Raw genomic sequence first — 19,069 nt, 5'->3', positions numbered from 1 at the left:
TTGTAGCTTTTTTATTCCTATTTTTTCTTTCTGTTTTTATATTCTTTTCTTTATTCTTTTTTTCACTTTTACTTTTTTACTCTTGTATACACCTGCTTCTCTTTTTATACTCACCTGCATCACAGCTTTTTTGCGTTTCATGGTGGCACGCATGAATTTCCTGCAGATATCTTCTTCCTCCCCTCCCCGTTACTGCAATCCTGGATATTCTTATTACCTCACTTCCGGTTTGTGTTCCAACTCGGACCCCGGATGTTCCGTTTACGTTATTTCCGGGTGCCCTTGCGTTCCAACATGACACACACGCCAGCACCGATGCTGTGGGTAGACCGCACTCTGGTGAGACACGGTCTCCTAACAGATCGCTGTTTGGCGCCGTCCTGCATTGCGCTATGCTTACACATTAACATCTTCCTCCTCATTGGCCAACTGCCTCATAAATACCTCTTCCTTACTCTCTTTTCCTTATCCTGGTAAAAGCCTACGGCGAAACGCGCGTCAGACCTGTGTGGAATCTGAGAGACTTTCAGGTAGTTCATTATATACTTTTATGTTTCTTTTTCTAGTACCTCTGACCTTTGCATTAGCCTTCTTATTTATTCACTTATTGACCTTTTTAGTAGTTATGTATTTACCCACTTGGGATATCTTTGTTGCACATTGCACTTTATTTAAATGATTGTTCCCATATGTGTCTTTATTTTAGGCTGGCTATGGTCATTGTGCTCCTTTATATGGTTCTAAACATTGATTTATGCTTCTATCTCCCCCCAGATGCCCATTTTCTGTTTACTTTTTTCCTCTTTTGTATTATTGTCTCTTATGTGTTTTTATGGAATATTTCAATAAATGACTTTTTTATATCGACCATGAGTCACATCTATAGGTTTTATATTTAATAAGGGACATCTGGTCACCAATTATTTTGTTATTTTGGATTCATAAGCTTAGGTGATAAACCTCACACTGCTTGTGAGTTGTGGACAGCTGTGAAAGAGCAGGCAGATCTGTGGCTGAGACCACTGAACCTACATCCAGGCATGGACGTGTGTGACAATGGCCGTAACCTGGTGGCGGCTCTGAGGCGAGGCGAGATCACACACGTACCATGCCTGGCTTATGTGCTTAACCTCGTGTTTCAACGGTTTCTTAAATCGTACCCTGAGTTGCCTGATCTGCTCGTGAAAGTACGCCGCCTGTCTGCTCATTTTCGCAAGTCGGCTACAGCTTCCGCCGCCCTTGCAGTGTTGCAGCAGCGTTTGCAGCTTCCGGCACACCGACTGGTGTGTGATGTCCCCACACGTTGGAACTCTACCCTCCACATGTTGCAAAGGATTTGTGAGCAGAAGAGAGCAGTTGTGGAGTACCAGCTGCAACAAGGCCATCGATATTAAGGTCAGACTCCACACATAAGACATCATGAGTGGACCTGGATGTCTGACATATGTACCATCCTGACAAACTTTGAGGAGGCCACCAAGATGGTGAGTGGCGATGACGCCATCATTAGTGTCAGCATCCCACTTGTCTGTCTTTTGCAACGCTCTCTGCAGAGAATTAAAGAGGAGGCATTGCAGCCAGAGTATGATGAGATGGATCAAGAAGCCATAGTGGGCGATTACACACAGCCCAGCCTCATCTCATCCCAACGTGCATTGGGGGACAATGAGGGAGAGGAGGAGGAGGAGGAAGAACAGGAGCTGTTATCATGCGCTGTAGACGGTAGTACCTGTACAAGTGTCATACCGTTGTTTCAGCTTGGGTGGCCTGAGGACAGGCGAGGACACGGAAATCTTGCCAGTTACCAGTCTAGCACGCATGGCTGACTTTATGTTACGCTGCCTTAACCATGACCCTCGCGTTGTCAAAATGTTGGGTGACAGTCATTACTGCTTGGTGACACTTGTAGACCCCCGCTACAAGGAGAACTTTCACTCTCTTATTCCTGAGGTGGAGAGGTCTACAAAAATGGGCCAGTACCAGAAGGCCCTTGGTGCAAAACCGTTAAGAAAATTCCCATCTGAACACGCTAGTGGCAGAGTTCACAGTTCGTTGACCAACCAAAGCGTACAAGCGAGAGAGAGGCAACTCCAATCCAGCAGAGGCAGGAGAACACTGTCAATGTTCTGGGACAGTTTTCTCAGACCCTCCCTTCGGACACACCCTGAGGCGCGGGGTACTCTCACAAGGAGTGGAAAGTTTCAAAAGATGGTGAGGGAGTACGTTGCCGACAGTACCACCGTCCTCCGTGATTCTTCTGTGCCTTTTAATTATTGGGTATCCAAGCTGGACACTTGGAATGAACTCGCTCTGTACGCCTTGGAGGTCCTGGCCTGCCCTGCCGCTAGCGTGTTATCGGAGCGTGTTTTTAGTGCCGCTGGGGGAATTATAACTGATAAGCGCACTCGCCTGTCAACTGACAATGCTGACAAGCTGACCCTTATCAAAATGAACAAGGGCTGGATTGGGCCAGACTTCTCATCACCACCAAATGACAGCAGAGTAACATAAAGTCAAATCCACTGTGTTATTTCGGGAGGTGTATTCCCATGCACAGCTTCACACCCACACATGGGTATACGCTTCCTCATTTCGGCTGTTTTATGTTCTTCTCCTTATCCTCAGCCTCCACCACTACTATACCACCAGGGTGACCGTGGTCCGTGTTGCCATTATTGAAAGTTCCTCTGTCCTTATTTTTGGAAGCTTTTGCTTGGAAGGCATGAGCAAATACTATGGGAGACCCACTCCCCAATAATGGGAATAATGTTTATAATATGCTGTACTGCATGGCTCTTGTAAGGGGCATTGCAAGTTCCTCATAATTTTTTGAAAGCCTTCCATTCACTGCTTACAGTGTACAGGAGACCCAGTTGGTATAAATGGAAAAAAAGGTTTAGTTAAGGCCCTCTGACCTCCATGTCATTTCCAAGGGGCATTGGAGTGCCTCAAAATTTTTGGTAGGCATTGCACTCACTGTATGCCCTATAACTGTGTAGCCGAACCGCTCCTTTTGTTACAGAAACATATCCTACAAGACATATGTGGTTGATGGGCCTGATATTGATGTGAATGGTCCCTGTTCCTCCTGCCCTTTCTCCTTTGCCACTACCTCATCCATCATTTATCACCTGAAGCTTTGTTTTAACGGGAGTCATAGAACTGGGATAGTAGCAGGAAAACATCCAGCAATCCTCGGAGGAGGTAGGATATGTGCCAAATCGCTGACCACCTCAGGCCTAGCCACTACTACATACATGCGCTTGCATTCCAAGAAAACAAAGCAGATGCTAACTTGTATCATCATCATCATCATGGTCCTCACCTTGGCACTCTCAACTCCCATGATGGAGAAGCCAGGGCCCACCAGAGGAGTCTGGTTCTCTGGTGGTCTCGTCCAATGCTGCCCTAAAGCAGGCCGGGCTAAGAAAAGTGTGTGGGGGGAACTTGACAGGAGAAATAGGGGCGGCTGGGGACCATTTCTGGACACCCAGCCGCCCCCTGGCGGCTGGGGACTGAGTGTGGACACCCGGCCGCCGGGCAGCTGGGGACTGAGTATGGATTCCAGGCCGCCAACACAGCCATGACGTGGTGGCCAGATTCCGCCTCCACATGCCTAAAAAGCCCAATTTAAAGTGCAAGCAAGCAAGCAGTATGGTATTGCAGCCTGGGGGTGGGTGGGTAGCAGGCTGTATACTTGCGCTTGCATTGCAAGGAATGGGAGAGATACAATTGAACACTGCCCTGGGACAAGGACTTGAATGGGGATAGTTGCAATTCTGCAACGACAGGTGCAGGGTGGGAGGCATCTTCACATGTACCATGAACAGGGGTTTGGCATGCACACACTACAGCGGAATAGGCTGTCCTTCCCACTAAATGCACTGGGGAGGGCACAGGTAATGTTTTGGTATACGCGCTTAATCTTATGTATAAGGCACACCGGGACAAATAGGGGCGGCTGGGGACTGAGTATGGATTCCAGGCCGCCAACACAGCCATGACATGGTGGCCAGATTCCGCCTCCACATGCCTAAAAGGCCCAATTTCAAGTGCAAGCAAGCAAGCAGTATGGTATTGCAGCCTGGGGGTGGGTGGGTGACAGGCGGCATACTTGCGCTTGCATTGCAAGGAATGGGGGAGGTACAATTGAACAGTGCCCTGGGACAAGAACTTGCACGGGGATAGTTGTAAGTCTGCATTAGTGTTGAGCCACCCCCGTAGTGTTCGGGTTCGGTTCGGTTCGTCGAACACCGGGATGTTCGAGGAACTGTTCGTCGAACTGTTCGTCGAACACCTTAGAACACCGTCGAACACCGTTAAAACCAATGGCAGGCAAACAAAAACACATAGAAACACATAGAAAACACCTGCAAAGGTGTCCAAAAGCTGACAAACTGCTCAGAAGACACTCTCTTTAAAAAAGCCGGCCGGCAAATTCAGCAGCGGCATACACCGGTACCCGACAATTTAGACAAGAAGGAATAGAGCATCACACATAGATTAGATAGATAGAAACATGTCAGTCACACATATAAGAAGCACAGTGACAGTGTTGGTTACTGCACTTGTCATTTAGTGTAAAGGATTTATTAAAAAAAATATTAGTGTTTTCATGCACTGTCTCTTTAAAAAAGCCGGCCGGCAATTCAGCATCTGTACCCGACAATTTAGAACAGAAAGAATAGAGCTTCACACATAGATTAGATAAATAGAAACATGTCAGTCACATATATAATAAGTACAGTGATAGTGTTGCTTACTGTACTTGTCATTTAGTGTAAAGGATTTATTTAAAAAAATAATAGTGTTTTCATGCACTGTCTCTTCAAAAAAGCCGGCCGGCAATTCAGCAGCGGTACCCGACAATTTAGAACAGAAAAATAGAGCATCACACATAGATTAGATAGATAGAAACATGTCAGTCACATATATATGAAGTACAGTGATAGTGTTGGTTACTGTACTTGTCATTTAGTATTAAAATAAAGGATTTATTATTAAAAAAATTGGCGTGGGGTTCCCCTTAATTTTAGGCTCTAGCGGAGGTTAAGCAGACGGCTGGGGCAGATGTTTGAAGCCTGGGAAGGGGGTAATACCCACGGAGCTTCCCAGGCTACTAATATCAGCCCCCAGCTGAATACATAGCCTTTACTAGCTATTAAAATGGGGGACCCCCAAAAAAAATGACGTGGGGTCCCCCCTAATTTAATAGCTAGCAAAGGCTAGGCAGACAGCTGGGGGCTGATATTAATAGCCCAGGAAGGGAGCCATGAATATTGGCCCCCTCCCAGGCTAGAAACACCAGCCGTCAGCCGCCCCAGAAATGGCGCATTCATAGGATGCGCCAATTCTGGCACTTAGCCTCGCTCTTCCACGCTGCCCTGGTGCGGTGGCAGGGGGTAATAGGGATGGGGTTGATGTCAGCTTATAATGCCAGCTGACATCAAGCCCAGGTTAGTAATGGAGAGGCGTCTATAAGACACCCCCATTACTAACCCCATAGTCAAAGTTAAAAAAAACACAAACACCCAGAATAAAGTCCTTTAATTGAAATAAAGACACAATCCTTTATTGTTCTAAATTAAACCATACTTACCATCACGCCCATTCCAGCTGAAGCCAACGATCTCCTGCAATAAAAGAAAAATAATAAAGCAACCTCATCCTTACCTTTCCATGGTTCCCACGACAGCTTCAGCTCTGCTACATCGAGATGACAGGCTGGACCGCAGCAGAACGCTGCCATCCAGCCTGTCATCCCGCAGACACTGAGAAGCGCAGGCTTGCTTGCGCTGCTCAGCGTCTCTCTGTGACGACATCCAGATGAGCCGAGTTCATGTCCAATGAACTCGGCTCACCTCATGCACGTCACTGACAGCGTGGGAAAATTCTCACGCTGAAGCGCTGATTGCAGGAGAATTTTCCCACGCTGTCAGTGACGTGCAGGAGGTGAGCTGAGTTCATTGGACATGAGCTCACCTCATGCACATCAATGACAGCGTGGGAGAATTCTCCTGCACTCAGCACTTCAGCGTGAGAATTTTCCCACGCTGTCAGTGACGTGCATGAGGTGAGCCGAGTTCATTGGACATGACCTCGGCTCATCTGGATGCCGTCACAGCGAAACAGTGAGGAGCGCAAGCATGCCTGCGCTTCTCAGTGTCTGCGCGATGACAGACTGGATGGCAGCGTTCTGCTGCGGTCCAGCCAGTCATCTCGATGTAGCAGAGCTGAAGCTGTCGTGGGAACCATGGAAAGGTAAGGATGAGGTTGGTTTATTATTTTTCTTTTATTGCAGGAGATCGTTGGCTTCAGCTGGAATGGGTGTGATGGTAAGTATGGTTTAATTTAGAACAATAAAGAATTGTGTCTTTATTTCAATTAAAGGACTTTATTCTGGGTGTTGTTTTTTTTAAATACTTTACTAGAAATTCATGGCGGTCATGTCTAATACTGGCGTGACCCCATGAATTTTGGGCTTGGGGCCAGCTGATAATACCAAGCTGGCCCTAACCCCTTTATTACCCAGTGAGCCACCGCACCAGGGCCCTGGATGAGTTGGGTACAGCGCCAGAAGATGGCGCTTCTATGAACGCGCCATTTTCCGGGGTGGCTGCGGACTGCAATTTGTAGCGGGGGGGGGCCCAGAAAGCTTGGGCCTCCCTGCGCTGCAGATTCCAGCCCCCAGCTGCCTAGTTGTACCTGGCTGGACACAAAAATAGGGCGAAGCCCCACGTACTTTTTTTTTTATTATTTCATGAAATTCATGAAATAATTAAGAAAAAAAGGCCTTCCCTATATTGTTGTGTCCGGCCAGGTACAAATAGGCAGCTGGTGGTTGGGGGCAGCCCATTCCTGCCTGCTGTACCTGGCTGGACACAAATATAGTGCGAAGCCCCACTTCAATTTTTTTAAATTATTTCAGGAAATTCATGAAATAATTTAAAAAAAATTGACGTGGGGCTTCGCACTATATTTGTGTCCAGCCAGGTACAGCAGGCAGGAACGGGCTGCCCCCAACCACCAGCTGCCTATTTGTACCTGGCCGGACACAACAATATAGGGAAGCCCTTTTTTTCTTAATTATTTCATGAAATAATTTAAAGAAAATTGACGTGGGGCTTCGCCCTGTTTTTGTGTCCAGCCAGGTACAACTAGGCAGCTGGGGGCTGGAATCCGCAGCGCAGGGAGGCCCAAGCTTTCTGGGCCACCCCCGCTGCAAATTGCAGTCCGCAGCCACCCCGGAAAATGGCGCGTTCATAGAAGCGCCATCTTCTGGCGCTGTACCCAACTCATCCAGGGCCCTGATGCGGTGGCTCACTGGGTAATAAAGGGGTTAGGGCCAGCTTGGCATTATCAGCTGGCCCTAAGCCCGAAATTCATGGGGTCACGCCAATATTAGACATGACCACCATGAATTTCTAGTAAAGTATTTAAAAAAAACACAACACCCAGAAAAAAGTCCTTTAATTGAAATAAACACACAATTCTTTATTGTTCTAAATTAAACCATACTTACCATCACGCCCATTCCAGCTGAAGCCAACGATCACCTGAAATAAAAGAAAAATAATAAAGCAACATCATCCTTACCTTTCCATGGTTCCCATGACAGCTTCAGCTCTGCTACATCGAGATGACAGGCTGGACCGCAGCAGAACGCTGCCATCCAGCCTCTCATCCCGCAGACACTGAGAAGCGCAGGCTTGCTTGCGCTCCACAGTGTCTCTCTGTGAGGGCATACAGATGAGCCGAGTTAATGTCCAATGAACTCGGCTCACCTCATGCACGTCACTGACAGCGTGGGAAAATTCTCCTGCACTCAGCGCTTCAGCGTGGGAGAATTCTCACACTGAAGCGCTGAGTGCAGGAGAATTCTCCCACGCTGTCAGTGACGTGCAGGAGGTGAGCTGAGTTCATTGGACATGAGCTCACCTTATGCACGTCACTGACAGCGTGGGAAAATTCTCCTGCACTCAGCGCTTCAGCGTGGGAGAATTCTCACGCTGAAGCGCTGAGTGCAGGAGAATTCTCCCACGCTGTCAGTGACGTGCAGGAGGTGAGCTGAGTTCATTGGACATGAACTCGGCTCATCTGGATGTCGTCACAGAGAGACGCTGAGCAGCGCAAGCAAGCCTGCGCTTCTCAGTGTCTGCGGGATGAGAGGCTGGATGGCAGCGTTCTGCTGCGGTCCAGCCTGTCATCTCGATGAAGCAGAGCTGAAGCTGTCGTGGGAACCATGGAAAGGTAAGGATGAGGTTGCTTTATTATTTTTCTTTTATTGCAGGAGATCGTTGGCTTCAGCTGGAATGGGCGTGACGGTAAGTATGGTTTAATTTAGAACAATAAAGGATTGTGTCTTTATTTCAATTAAAGGACTTTATTCTGGGTGTTTGTGTTTTTTTTAACTTTGACTATGGGGTTAGTAATGGGGGTGTCTTATAGACGCCTCTCCATTACTAACCTGGGCTTGATGTCAGCTGGCATTATAAGCTGACATCAACCCCAACCCTATTACCCCCTGCCACCGCACCAGGGCAGCGTGGAAGAGCGAGGCTAAGTGCCAGAATTGGCGCATCCTATGAATGCGCCATTTCTGGGGCGGCTGACGGCTGGTGTTTCTAGCCTGGGAGGGGGCCAATATTCATGGCTCCCTTCCTGGGCTATTAATATCAGCCCCCAGCTGTCTGCCTAGCCTTTGCTAGCTATTAAATTAGGGGGGACCTCACGTCATTTTTTTTGGGGTGTCCCCCATTTTAATAGCTAGTAAAGGCTATGTATTCAGCTGGGGGCTGATATTAGTAGCCTGGGAAGCTCCGTGGGTATTACCCCCTTCCCAGGCTTCAAACATCTGCCCCAGCCGTCTGCTTAACCTCCGCTAGAGCCTAAAATTAAGGGGAACCCCACGCCAATTTTTTTAATAATAAATCCTTTATTTTAATACTAAATGACAAGTACAGTAACCAACACTGTCACTGTACTTATTATATATGTGGCTGACATGTTTCTATCTATCTAATCTATGTGTGAAGCTCTATTCTGTCTGTTATAAATTGTCGGGTACCGCTGCTGAATTGCCGGCCGGCTTTTTTAAAGAGACGGTGCATGAAAACACTATTATTTTTTTTGATAAATCCTTTACGCTAAATGACAAGTACAGTAAGCAGCACTTTCACTGTACTTCGTATATATGTGGCTGACATGTTTATATCTATCTAATCTATGTGTGAAGCTCTATTCTTTCGGTTCTAAATTGTCGGGTACAGGTGTATGCCGCTGCTGAATTGCCGGCTTTTCATGTTTCACTGTTGGCACTGTTCCCATCGATTTGGGCAATCACTGTAATGCCACAACCACCATGGCTGTGGCATTACAGTGAGTGGCAGACAATCCCTGCATGATTGGTGCTCTAAATAGCGCCAGACATGCAGGACACGCTTTTGGTGCACGAACAGTTATCGAACATAACCTCGAACAGCCGAATTTTTTGCAAATCGTTCGGGTTCGTCGAACAACTCGAACACCGCCCAAAACAGCTCGAATTTGAGATTGGCGAACAGTTCTAGTCGAACACCGCTCATCTCTAGTCTGCATCTTCTGATGCGGCAAGGATGACTTCTGATGGGCACACTTTTAGGCAGTGACCTGGGTGTCAGAGATGCTTCCAGGGTTCTTCCCCATGCTGTTCCCATGTCTTTTCAGCACTGTATGCATGTGTCACACAGCACATGGCCAGATAAGGTTGTAAAATGTTAAAATGACATTTCCCGGTGAATGCATTTGTCACGGTTGAAAGCAATACAAAAGTGCAAAAACCCATAAAAAATGCTACTTGTTAACATAGCCCAAGGTGTGGAGGAGTATTTTTTTGGGGGGGCTATTTATTTTACCTTAAACACAAGTCTTTACCCTGGAAAGGAAGTTCCTTAACATATTTCACAGGAAAGCAGTTTCAGTTTCGTTTTTGAACGTTTTATTGTGAGCCCTTAAAAGTGGCTTAATACCTCTGACCACGTTGTTGACAGCAGTGACCTGGGCATCAGAAATGCTTCCTGGGGCGATCCCCATGCTATCCCCATGTCATTTGAGCACTGTCACTATCGTTTTGGGCACTTGTTAGGCTTTTAAAAGACTGCCGGGGGTGCCGCGCCAAAAATGCTCGGGTCTCCCATAGACTAACATTGGGCTCGTTGCTTGGGTCGAGCACCCGAGTATCATGGCGAGCTCGGCCTGAGCTTCGAGCACCCGAGCATTTTAGTGCTCGATCAACACTATAAAATAGAATCCACCTGTGTGTAATAAAGTCTCAGTATAAATGCACCTGCTCTGTGATAGTCACAGGGTTCTGTTTCAAGTGCAGAGAGCATCATGAAGACCAAGGAACACACCCGGCGGGTCCAATATACTGTTGTGGCAAAGTTTAAAGCCGGATTTGGATACAAAAAGATTTCCCAAGTTTTAAACATCTCAAGGAGCACTGTGCAAGCGATCATATTGAAATGGAAGGAGTATCAGACCACTGCAAATCTACCAAGACCCGGCCGTCCCTCTAAACTTTAATCTCGAACAAGAAGAAGACTGATCAGAGATGCAGCCCCAAGGCCCATGATCACTCTGGATGAACGGCAGAGATCTACAGCTGAGGTGGGAGAGTCTGTCCATAGGACAACAATCATAGTAACATAGTTTTAAGGTTGAAGGAAGACTAAGTCCATCTAGTTCAACCCATAGCCTAACATGTTGATCCAGAGGAAGGCAAAAAAAACCCATGTGGCAAACACTAAGCTCCACATTGGGGAAAAAAATTCCTTCCCGACTCCATACGACAATCAGACTAGTTCCCTGGATCAACGCCCTATCAAGGAATCTAGTATTTATAACCTGTAATATTATACTTTTCAAGAAAGGCATCCATGCCCTTCTTAAATTTTAACAGTGAATCACTCATTACAACATCATGCGGCAGAGAGTTCCATAGTCTCACTGCTCTTACAGTAAAGAATCCGCGTCTGTGATTATGATTAAACCTTCCTTCCTCCAGACGTAGAAGATGCCCCCTTGTCCCCGTCTCAGGCCTCAGAGTAAAAAGATCAGTAGAAAGGTCTTTGTACTGTCCCCTCATATACTTGTACATAGTAATACGATCACCCCTAAGCCTTCTTTTTTCCACAGTAAATAACCCCAAGTGTAATAACCTGTCTTGGTATTGCAGACCCCCCAGTCCTCTAATAACCTTGGTCGCTCTTCTCTGCACCCGCTCTAGTTCAGCTATGTCTTTCTTATACACCGGAGACCAGAACTGTACACAGTATTCTAAGTGTGGTTGCACTAATGACTTGTATAGAGGTAAAATTATGTTCTCCTCATGAGCATCTATGCCTCTTTTAATGCATCCCATTATTTTATTTGCCTTTGCAGCAGCTGCCTGACACTCACCACTAAACGTGAGCTTGTCGTCCACCAATACACCCAGGTCTTTTTCAGTTACAGTTTTGCCCAGTGTTTTACAATTAAGCAATTAAGCATATAATTATACATTTTATTTCCTCTGCTCAGTCGTACACTGCACAAATCTGGCCTTTATGGAAGAGTGGCAAGAAGAAAGCCATTTCTCAAGATATCCATAAAAAGTCTTATTTGAAGTTTGCCACAAGCCACCTGAGAGACACACCAAACATGTGGAATAGGGTGCTCTGGTCAGATGAACAAAAAACAAACTTTTTGGCCACAATGCAAAACGATATGTTTGGCGTAAAATCAACACAGCTCATCACTCTCAAAACACCATCCCCACTGTGAAACAGGGTGGTGGCAGCATCATGGTTTGGGCCTGCTTTTCTTCAGCAGGGAAAGGGAAGATGGTTAAAATTGATGGGAAGATGGACGGAGCCAAATACAGGACCATTCTGGAAAAAAATCTGTTGGAGTCTGCAAAAGACCTGAGACAGGGATGGAGATTTATCTTCCAACAAGACAATGATCCGAAACATAAAGCAAAATCTACAATGGAATGGTTCAAAAATAAACGTATCCAGGTGTTAGAATGGCCAAGTCAAAGTCCAGACCTGAATCCAATCGAGAATCTGTGGAAAGAGCTGAAAACTGCTGTTCACAAACGCCCTCCATCCAACCTCAATGAGCTCGAGCTGTTTTGCAAGGAAGAATGGGCAAGAATTTCAGCCTCTCGATGTGCAAAACTGATAGACATAACCCAAGTGACTTGAAGCTGTAATCAGAGCAAAAGGTGGTGTTACAAAGTATTAACTCAAGGGGGCCGAATAATATTGCATGCCCCACTTTTCAGTTTTTAATTTTTTTAAAAAGTTTAAAATATCCAATAAATTTTGTTCCACTTCACGATTGTGTCCCACTTGTTGTTGATTCTTCCCCATAAAATTTGAATTTTATATCTTTATGTTTGAAGCCAGAAACATGGCAAAAGGTAGAAAATTTCAAGGGGGCCAAATACTTTCACAAGGCACTGTACCTGGTGTGTCTGAGAGGAAGTCGCCGGCTATATCCATTTCTGCTTGTGAACTTAGCAGGAGCAGAACTTTGTCCTTTCTGGAGCTTGAGGCCGTGTGCTTATTTGGAGTTCATCTAAAGCCAAGCCATTTTCCCTGTTTTGTCCACCCTTGTTGTCTATAGAATTTAGTGGAGGTTGACTAGTGCTCATCTCCTTCCATCACTAGCCTTAGCCATACGCCAGGGAGAGTAGGGCGAAGCACGCGTGCGGCGATTGCTGAGGAGGTAATATAGGGATGGTAGTTGAGACAGGGTGACGCTAGACCAGACTAGGAGGTCTCTACTTCCCCCCTTTCCCTAGTGTCTGGGCTCTCTTTCACTTTTCCCTCTGTGTTGCACTAAGTTTTTCCCACACCTGGCGTGACACCGAGCCACTTTGTAGGTTAATGACCGGACCAATTTTTTTAATTCTGAACATTGTCACTTTATGAGGTAAGAACTTTGGAACACTTCAATGGATCCCCCTGATTCTGAGATGGTTTTTTCATGACATATTGTACTTCATGATACTGGTAAAATTTCTTCGATATGACTTGCGTTTATTTGTAAAAAAAAATCGTTAATTTGGTGAAAATTTTGCAATTTCCAAACTTTGAATTGTTATGCCCTGAAATCAGAGAGATATGTCACACAAAGTAGTTAATAAATAACATTTCCCTCATGTCTACTTGATATCAGTGCAATTTTGGAAAAAAAATAATTTTGTCAGGAAGTTATAAGGGTTAAAATTGACCATTGATTTCACACTTTTCCACCAAAATTTACAAAACCATTTTTTTAGGGACCACATCACATTTGAAGTGACTTTGAGGTGTCGATATGACAGAAAATACCAAAAAGTGACACCATTCCAAAAACTGCACCCCTCAAGGTGCTCAAAACCACACTCAAGAAGTTTATTAACTCTTAGGTGCTTCTCAGGACCTGACGCAATGAGGAAGAAAAAAAATTAACATTTCACTTTTTTTCACAAAAAAATTACATTTTTATTTTCACAAGGGTAACAGATAAAAATGGACCCTAAAATGTATTGTTCAATTTCTTCTGAGCATGCTGATATCCAATATGTGGCAGAAAACCACTGTTCGGGCACATGACAGGGCTCGGAAGGGACGGAACGCCATTTGACTTTTTGAATTCAAAATTTGTTGGAATAATCAGCAAACACCATGTCACATTTGGAGAGCACCTGATGTGCCTAAAGAATGGAACCCCCCACAAGTGACCTCATTTTGGAAAAACTAGACCCCTCAATGAACTTATCTAGATGTGTGGTGAGCACTTTGAACCCCCAGGTGCTTCACAGAAGTTTATAACGTAGAGCCGTGAAAATAAAAAAAAGTCACAAAAATTTTCTTTTAGACCTAATTTTTTAATTTTCATAAGGGTAACAGGAGAAAATGGACCCCAAAATTTGTTGTGAAATTTATCTTGAGCACGCCGATACCCTATATGTGGATGAAAACAAAGGCAGGGTTCGGAAGGGAAGGAGTGCCATTTGACTTTTTGAATGCAAAATTGGCTGGAATTTAGAGCAGACACAATGTTTTCACAAGGGTCATACCCTACATGTAATTGGGAACTACTTTTGAGTCACAGTGCAAAGGTCAGAAAGGAAGGAGCACCATATTATAGTGCAGATTTTACTGGTTTGCTGGTGACATGACCCACTGGGAGAGCCCTTGAGGTGCCAGAACAGCAGATTCCCCCATAAATAACCCCATTTTACAAATTACACCTCTCAATGAATTCATCTAGGGGTGCAGTAATCATCCTGACACCAAGGGTGTGTCACAGAATTTTAGACCATTGGGCAGTGCTGAAAAAATAATTACATTTTTACCGCAAAAATTTTGTTTTAGCCCCATATTTTACATTTTCATACTGGGATAATGGATAAAAATGGTACCAAAATTTGGCCCATAATTTCTGCTGAATGCGGAAATACCTCATATGTGGCTGTACAGTACTGCTTGGCCACACAGCGACACTCGGGAGTGATGGAGCGCTATTTGCCTCTTGGAGCACAGATTTTCCTAGAATAGTTTGCAGACTCCATATACAAAGCCCCTAAGTGCTAGAAGACCCGAATTCCCCTCAAGTGACCCCATTTTGGAAATTATACCCCTGCCAAACATATGGACACCAAATGTGGTTTAGACACACTGCGGTACTCAGAAGGGAGGGGAGATTTGGATGAGCAGAATTTGCTGAATTTCTTTTGGGGGGTGAGGAGCCATTTTGCTTTTCCAGAGCCTTTGTACTACCAGTAACGTGGAAGCCCCCTGTATCTCCATTAACACATGACAGACCTGAGTGGGGGCTTTTTATGTGAAGCTTCTATTGGGAACATTTTCCATAACATTTTAGATCACATTTATCCGGCGCTCTACGCTGAGTACTTACTTTGGGGTTTCCATCTAATTCTCCGAATGACGTGATTCAGATGAAACCCCGAAAGGGGGTTGAGGGATCCATTCACTATAATGAGATGAGGCAGCAGAGTTACTCTGGACACCGTCTGGCCTCTGTTCAGTGTTGTCCTTTTCAGAGGTGCAAAAAACTGTGGCCGACCGCGCTTTTATCTACGCCTAAAACGATGGACACCGCCGGATCATAGGTCAGATGGCGTCCACAGTGCCTCCATCTGCCTCATTACAGGGAATCTTTAGTCAGGGGTTCCGTCTGAATCACTTATTTCAGAGATTTACACGGAAACCCCGATGTAAGCACTCAGCGTAGAGCGCAGGATGAATGTGTGTCGAGCCTTACTACGATCTTTGGGATGCAGAATAAGCGGTCACTCACTAAAAGACACTTTTTTTCGCAAAAACTAATGTTTGCATCGCCATATTTAGAGAGCTATTATTTTTCCATATTTCAGCCAACAGTCACGTGACGGCTTGTTTTTTGTGGAACAAGTTGACCTTTTTTATTGGTACCATTTTTGGGCAAATTATATTTTTTGATAGCTTTCGATTCTGATTTTTGGGGAGGCAGAATGAACAAAGACCAGCAATTCAGGAATCTTTTTTTTTTGTTACTTGTGTGGTAAAATTGATAAGGTAGCTTTATTCTTCGTGTCAGTACGTTTACAGCGGTACCATCTTTATGTAATTTTTTTATGTTTTTGCACTTTTACATAAAAACTTTTATAGAAAAAATAATTATCTTTGCATCGCTGTATGCTGAGAGCTGTAAGTTTTTTATTTTTCGGCTGATGTAGCTGTATGGCGGCTTGATTTTTGCGGGACAATATGACGTTTTCAGCCGTACCATTTTTATTTACATCCGTCGTTTTGATCACGTTTTATTCCACTTTTTTTCCAGCGGTATGATGAAAAGGCATAGTTTCCCATGTGTTTTTTTTTATTACACTGTTCACTGAAGGGGTTAACTAGTGTGACACATTTATAGAGCGGGTCGTTCCGGACGCGACGATACCAAATATGTGTACTTTTTTTAAAAAAATAAAAAACAAACATAAAAATGTGTATTTATTAGTGTTAGTTTTTACAATTTTTTTTTTACTTTTTTTAAACTTTAATTAGTCCCTCTATGGGACTTTCACTTTTTTTCACTTTTTCCACATGTATAATGTATTGCAATGCACTAGCATTGCAATACATTATACCTGTAGTGAAAGCTCCTGAGACCATGCTGTGCATTAGTTTCAGGAGCTTTCCGTAGCTTGATGACCCGGAACAACAGTCGGGCCTCTGCGATGACGTTGCGGGGGGGGGGGGCAATCTGAAGGCAGAGGGGGCTCCTGTCCCTCTGCCTGCCTCCTGAACGCTGCGATTGCGCTCGATCGCAGCATTCAGGGGGTTAACAGTCAGGAGTAGCGCTGACACTGCTCCTGGCTGTTAGTGCAGGAGCTCAGCCACTGGCAACGCTGAGCTCCGGCACTGATGGGCAGGAGAGGCTGAAATTTCAGATTCTCCTGCACAATCATGCTGTGATCGGTCAGTCAGATTGACGGACCGATCACAGCGATATGGGTGCAGGAACAGATGGCATGGGTCCCTGCACCTCTGCCCCTGCCGCTCAGTTGTTTGCGACAGCAGTTGGCACTGAACTGTCACTGCATGCATCATGGTGCGCGAACGTGCATCCAGCCATGAAGGGTTATCCCCATCATTGGTCGTTAAGGGGTTAAGGAGATTGACAATGTTACTCCATTGCATTCTTCACCAAGACTGGCATACAACATACCAAGTTTGATGATTAGGGACCAAAGTTTCTATCAACGCTTGGTATAACGAACGAACAAGTGTACAGGAACTTCTTGTCATGCTTGTGGGTTTGAACCCTTCAGCCTGTGTTTTGTGGTCGGCTTCACTGTCCACCAAGCCACAGCAGGCACCATTTTGGCTGTGTTATCCTGGCTGCAGCTGTTTAGCATAACATAGGTGTTTTCATTTGTCTGCCCTATCACTTTTCGGGTGAAGCTTTATTTTCTTTCCCACTGCTGGCATTTCCTGCTGGCAAAAGTCTCATTTGGATGTTCAGCCATTCTGCTGTAGTTTAAAACCAATCAGTGAAATTCCAGCTAGAGTTTATCTCTTTGCAGTTTCTGTTCTTTACTCTGCACCTATCTTGTGTCTCTTTTCAGGAAGAAGGCGGTATATTATCTAACAGTACATACTTAATACTTTATTTTCAATTTCATGGTTTATATTACTCACTCTAGGATCTTTTTCCTTTTTCAGCACTCTTTCCCTTTTTGTAAGTAATTTGCACACTGCTCTGCCCTCTGGTTCTTTAGGAGGAACATGAAGTGCTCAACGGCCTTTAAGGCAGCACATATCCAAGTTGCCGTTGTTCTAAACTGTGGTTAGGACTAACTCAGCTCATGCTGGATCCACTAGGGACTACAGGGTTAGCATCTCTAGTTTGTACAGGAAACGGCAGGGTCAGTTGCGATTTTTTAGCTTTACCTGTTTCCTCGAGTGAGTTGCTACACTATCATAACACTTCTAGATTCAGAGCGCATTTCATATCAAGTAAAAAGGTAATATTTGGCCTTTACCTTTTATACTTTTTTACATCTAGCTGTAGAACAGGATCCAGACAGATCCTGTTTTTGTTTTACAAAAGTACCGTATATGCTGACATAAGCTGACCCGCGTATAAGCCGAGGTACCTAGTTTTACGACAAAAAACTGGGAAAACTTATTGACTCGAGTATAATCCTAGTGTGGGAAATGCAGCAGCTACTGGTAAGATTCCCCATCCTGGTAAGTATTGCCCACTCATTCCCCAATCCTGGTATGCTTGGCCCCCCTCATTCCCCAATCCTGGTATGCTTGGCCCCCCTCATTCCCCAATCCTGGTATGCTTGGCCCCCCTCATTCCCCAATGCTGGTATGCTTGGCCCCCCTCATTCCCCAATGCTGGTATGCTTGGCCCCCCTCATTCACCAATCCTGGTATGCTTGGCCCCCCTCATTCCCCAATCCTGGTATGCTTGGCCCCCCTCACTCCACAATCCTGGTATGCTTGGCCCCCCTCATTCCCCAATCCTGGCATGTATTGCCCCATCACTACACACATAAAAAAAATAAGCACTTATACTCACCTTCCTTCCTCACCTCTGCTCCAGTGCTGCATACTGTTCTGCTGCAGCAGCTCATGTCAGCATCTAAGCAGCGCATGGCATCACAGCCATGCGCTATCAGATGCTGATGTGAGCTGTCAGCATATTCACTCTTCTCCACGCTAGGACTATGGGTGTGGAGAGGAGTGAATATGCATTTTCTTTAGTAGCGGGCAATATCAGCTGGAGCCGCGGCTCAGCGCTCCTTCGTGCCCGCTACTAAAGAGAATGAATATTCATTCTACACGCCCATGGGAGTGGAGAAGAGGGAATATTCGTTTTCCTTTAGCAGCGGATACACGTGGTAGATGCAGCAGCGGCTGCTGCGTGTGACCAGCACCTCCGCCGCAACCCCCCCCTCCACCGCCGCAACCACCCACCACTATCCACCAACGAAATATGTATATACGAGTATATACCCGAGTATAAGCAGAGGGGGGCTTTTTCAACACAAAAAATGTGCTAAAAAACTCGTCTTATACTCGAGTATATACGGTAAATGACATTAGGATACTGTAAGTATTTTGCTAAAGCCAGTGAGAGCATCCTTTGTTTCTTTTTCAAGATTAGATAATCTACTTTTACAGGATGGAAAAACATGGTGTGAACCTAGCCTTGGTGTACTAAAACATTGATTTATTATTTTCTCATGTCATGATCCCCGAGTCATTTCCATTAATCCTAAAGCATGCATGTCTTACTTATAATTAATAGCTGCCGTTAACACTGAATCACATAGTAAAATGAAGCTAGCAAATGAAAGTTGTTTCTTATCTGTACAATATACGAGTTGTATACTGTCACAACAAACATCTATTATACATTCAGGACTCTAGTTACAGATTTGGAAAACCATGCTACACAAAAGGACAGATCTCCTTGGATAAGGATTCATTTTTATTTGTAGGTGATAATTTGTTTATTCTTCACTGGAGACATTAAA

The sequence above is a fragment of the Phyllobates terribilis genome, unplaced genomic scaffold (genome assembly GCF_046119375.1).
Source record: "Phyllobates terribilis strain yellow unplaced genomic scaffold, ASM4611937v1 Scaffold_1__5_contigs__length_1240528914, whole genome shotgun sequence".
NCBI classification, from domain to species: Eukaryota; Metazoa; Chordata; class Amphibia; order Anura; family Dendrobatidae; genus Phyllobates; species Phyllobates terribilis.
The sequence above is the reverse complement of the archived record's forward strand: the minus strand, read 5'-3'. Positions refer to the sequence as shown.